Below are 4,394 nucleotides of genomic sequence, written 5' to 3'. Positions count from 1 at the left end.
AAAAGTTGCGGTGCGTTCAGAGCTCCATGCTCTACGACCTCATTGGCCGTCCCAGGGAGGGTGCACCGTCCTGGGCAAGAGTCAGATTCCCCCGCCCTCCCTGGAGCTCTGTGTGGAGCAAAGACGGTCCTAAAACGTCCCTTCAGGCTTTTGTAGAGGAGGTGGAGAAGCCTTCCTGGGCACGAAGCAAGCTCAAACGCCCATGGCGGGCTTGACTCTGGAGTCAAATTCGAAAAAAATTGACCGAGTCCAAAAAGTTGCTGTGGGTTCAAAGCTCCATGCTCTACGACCTCCCTGGCTAGCCCAGGGAGGGTGCACCGTCCTGGGCCAGAGTCAGATTCGCCCGCCACCCGCTGGAGCTCCATCTGGAGAAAAGACGGTCCTGAAACGGACCTTCGGGGCTTTATCGGGGAAGGGAAGTAGAGCGGTGGAGGGCACGCACAACCCATGAACAGACCGTCGTGAGCCCCGCTCGGAGTCTCTCTGCGTGGGTATAAAAATACAGATTACACAGTGCGCTCGGTGGAGCTCTGGAAGTCCTGGTGGGAGACGGCCCCCAGGGGAAAAAAAAGCCCGGCCGGGGTGTGCTCTGGCTGGGGAGAGAAAGAATTCAATCTCCACCGCGGGGGTGGATCACTGCATGTACGAAACATCCAGGAAAATGACGGCTGCTGGTTTACTTCTCTAAGTGCTTCCCAGGAAGGGTGCAGCCTTCCTGGGCACGAATCGAATCCAAAGCCCCCATGGCGGGCATGACTCTGGAGTCAAAAGGTTGCTGTGGGTTCAGAGCTTCCATGGTATCAGACCTTTCTGGCCATCCCAGGGAGGGTGCGCCGTCCTGGTTCAGATTCAGATTCGCCCCCAACCCCTGGAGCTCCTTCTGGAGAAAAGATGGTCCTGAAACGGACCTTGGGGTCTTTATCGGGGAGGGGAAGTAATGCGGTGGAGGGCACACAGAACCCATTAACAGACCTCCGTGAGCCCCCCGCTCAAAGTCTCTCTGCTTGGGTATAAAAATCCAGATTACACAGTGCGCACGGTGGAGCTCTGGAAGTCCTGGTGGGACCCCCAGGGAAAAAAAATAAAAGCCCGGCCGGGGTACGCTCTGACTGGGGAGAGAAATAATTCAATCTCCAACCGCGGCGGTGGATCTCTGCATGTACGAAACCTCCAGGAAAATGACGGCTGCTGGTTTTCTTCTCTAAATGCATCCCAGGAAGGGTGCAGACTTCCTGGGCACAAATCAAGCTCAAAGTCCCCTTGGCGGGCCTGACTCTGGAGTCAAATTTGAAAAATTGACAGAGTCCAAAATGTTGCCGTGTGATCAGAGCTCCACGATCTCAGAACCTCCCTGGCCATCCCAGGGAGGGTGCGCCGTCCTGGGTCAGATTCAGATTCGCTCCCCACCCCTGGAGCTCCTTCTGGAGAAAAGACGGTCTTAAAACGGACCTTGGGGTCTTTATCGGGAAGGGGAAGTAGTGCGGTGGAGGGCACACAGAACCCATTAACAGACCTCCGTGAGCCCCCCGCTCAGAGTCTCTCTGCTTGGGTATAAAAATCCAGATTACACAGTGCGCACGGTGGAGCTCTGGAAGTCCTGGTGGGACCCCCAGGGAAAAAAATAAAAGCCCGGCCGGGGTACGCTCTGACTGGGGAGAGAAATAATTCAATCTCCACCGCGGCGGTGGATCTCTGCATGTACGAAACCTCCAGGAAAATGACGGCTGCTGGTTTTCTTCCCTAACTGCATCCCAGGAAGGGTGCAGACTTCCTGGGCACTAATCAAGCTCAAAGTCCCCTTGGCGGGCCTGACTCTGGAGTCAAATTTGAAAAATTGACAAGAGTCCAAAATGTTGCCGTGTGATCAGAGCTCCACGATCTCAGAACCTCCCTGGCCATCCCAGGGAGGGTGCGCCGTCCTGGGTCAGATTCAGATTCGCTCCACACCCCTGGAGCTCCTTCTGGAGAAAAGACGGTCCTAAAACGGACCTTGGGGTCTTTATCGGGAGAGGGGAAGTAGTGCGGTGGAGGGCACACAGAACCCATTAACAGACCTCCGTGAGCCCCCCGCTCAGAGTCTCTCTGCTTGGGTATAAAAATCCAGATTACACAGTGCGCACGGTGGAGTTCTGGAAGTCCTGGTGGGACCCCCAGGGAAAAAAATAAAAGCCCGCCCGGGGTACGCTCTGACTGGGGAGAGAAATAATTCAATCTCCACCGCGGCGGTGGATCTCTGCATGTACGAAACCTCCAGGAAAATGACGGCTGCTGGTTTTCTTCTCTAACTGCATCCCAGGAAGGGTGCAGACTTCCTGGGCACGAATCAAGCTCAAAGTCCCCTTGGCGGGCCTGACTCTGGAGTCAAATTTGAAAAATTGACAAGAGTCCAAAATGTTGCCGTGTGATCAGAGCTCCACGATCTCAGAACCTCCCTGGCCATCCCAGGGAGGGTGCGCCGTCCTGGGTCAGATTCAGTTTCGCTCCACACCCCTGGAGCTCCTTCTGGAGAAAAGACGGTCCTAAAACGGACCTTGGGGTCTTTATCGGGGAGGGGAAGTAGTGCGGTGGAGGGCACACAGAACCCATTAACAGACCACCGTGAGCCCCCCGCTCAGAGTCTCTCTGCTTGGGTATAAAATCCAGATTACACAGTGCGCGCGGTGGAGCTCTGGAAGTCCTGGTGGGAGAGGGCCCCCAGGAAAAAAAAAAAGCCCGGTCATGTTGCGCTGGGGAGAGAAAGAATTCAATCACCACCACGGCGGTGGATCTCTGCATGTACGAAACCTCCAGGAAAATGACGGCTGCTGGTTTTCTTCTCTAACTGCATCCCAGGAAGGGTGCAGACTTCCTGGGCACGAATCAAGCTCAAAGTCCCCTTGGCGGGCCTGACTCTGGAGTCAAATTTGAAAAAGTGAGAACCGTGGTGGTCAGACCGGGTTGGGAAACGATCTGACCCAGCCCAGATAAAGTGCACTCTGTGCGGGCGAGACTTCCAGGAAACGCGCGGGTCTGGTTTGGACACCCAGACTCTCCTCGGACAAGGTAACGGAAGACGGGCGCCTCCGGGTTGCCTGGGGCCCGGAGGGGTGCACCCTCTCCTTCGGGCCGTCGCTGTCAGGGTTGCCTGGTCGATTGGAACTTTGGACGCGCCTGGGGACGGCCCCTGCCCGGTCGCGAGACCGCTATGGGCAGCTTGCTCCTCCCCGCTTTGCGCGTCGACTCGAGACGCGGCCTCCCTCCGGGGAAAGCAGGCCGCGTCGACCTCGGGAGACTCAGATGGCCCGTCTGAAAACGGATGTCCGCAGCGGTGGCGTCGGGACCGTCGTCAGGCTTTGACGGTTGGCGGGGTTTCGTTGGGGGCCCCCCATCACGGCACAGAGCCTGACTTCGCCCCGCGCCTCCCACCCGCTTTGAAAAGCACCCTTCCCCGTTACGGCCTCGATCCAGAGGCCTACCACCCCCCCGCCCTCACGGGCGGACGGTTCCTCACGCGCCCTATGAGCGGCCGTGCCGCCTCGAGCCCAGGCCCGAGCGGAGCGAGACCCGTGTGTAGGAAACCCGCGCGTCGCAGGTTCGTCCGTCCCGGGGCTCCTCGGTTGATCCCGGGCTAAAACAAAAACCATATGCTTGTCGAACCGTCGGTCTGGGTAAACGGCAAAACGACTCCAGGGGCTTGAGACACCCCTGGAGCGACGGAGGAAGGTGCACCTCCGAAAGAAAAATGAAATTACGGACAGTGTCCGATCGAATGAGGTCCACGGAACAGAGAACCGTGGTGGTCAGACCGGGTGGGGAAGCGGTCTGGCTCAGCCCAGATAAAATGCACTCTGTGCGGGCGAGACTTCCAGTAAACGCGGGGGCTGGTTTGGACACCCAGACTCACCGCCGGTGCCCTGGGCGTGCATCCAGTGTGTGAAGGTGCACCGTCCTGGGCGAGCAGAGGGTGAAAGACACACAACACTCCTCGTAAGAAAATGGACAGTGTCCAAGATCTTGCATGCAAACGAGAGCCCTGTGCTCGCAGACCCGACCGTGGCCTGCTCAAAGTCAGATCCGTACGCTTGATGGCGCTCCTGCTGGAGCAAAGACGGTCCGAACACGGACGCTAGGGGTGTTGTAGAGGAGGTGGGGGACCGTCGCCACACTCTTCTCGGACAAGGTTAACGGAAGACGGGCGCCTCCGGGTTGCCTGGGGCCCGGAGGGGCGCACCCTCTCCTTCGGGCCGTCACTGTCAGGGTTGCCTGGTCGATTGGAACTTTGGACGCGCCTGGGGACGGCCCCTGCCCGGTCGCGAGACCGCTTTGGGCAGCTTGCTCCTCCCCGCTCTGCGCGTCGACGCTAGACGCGGCCTCCCTCCGGGGAAAGCAGGCCGTGTCGACTCTCGGGAGACTCA

This window comes from Siphateles boraxobius, unplaced genomic scaffold (genome assembly GCF_051911475.1).
Source record: "Siphateles boraxobius isolate OS27281-9 unplaced genomic scaffold, OSU_SipBor_1 376, whole genome shotgun sequence".
In the NCBI taxonomy this organism is placed as follows: domain Eukaryota; kingdom Metazoa; phylum Chordata; class Actinopteri; order Cypriniformes; family Leuciscidae; genus Siphateles; species Siphateles boraxobius.
This window is presented reverse-complemented; position numbering follows the sequence as displayed.